The following is a 376-nucleotide window of genomic DNA, read 5'->3' on the forward strand; positions in this document are numbered from 1 at the left end:
ATGAGCTGATCGTGGCGGGCGGGGTCGAAGTCCTCGAGGAGGAGGGAGCCGCTGAGGCCGAAGGCCGCGGAGCCGGAGGCGTCGCGGATGCGCGCCAGGCGAGCGGCGAGCTCCTGCCGCTTCAGGTTCTTCAGCTGCTTCAGCTCCTCCCTGCGCCGCGCCCGCTCCTGGGGAGGGGGCCAAAATGGGTCTGGGGGCGTCGCGGGGGTCGGCCAGGGACCCCCCCCGAGCGGGGTGGTGGCGCTCACCTTCCTCTTCCTCTGGCGGAGCTGCTCGCGTTTCTCCTTGCGGCGCTCGTCGCGGCGGCGCACCGAGGAGGGGATGAGGCGGGGGAAGGTTTGGAGCTGGGGGGAGAGGGGTGAGGACCCCCACCCAA

This window comes from Onychostruthus taczanowskii, unplaced genomic scaffold, assembly GCF_017590055.1.
Source record: "Onychostruthus taczanowskii isolate IOZ18803 unplaced genomic scaffold, ASM1759005v1 scaffold901, whole genome shotgun sequence".
NCBI classification, from domain to species: domain Eukaryota; kingdom Metazoa; phylum Chordata; class Aves; order Passeriformes; family Passeridae; genus Onychostruthus; species Onychostruthus taczanowskii.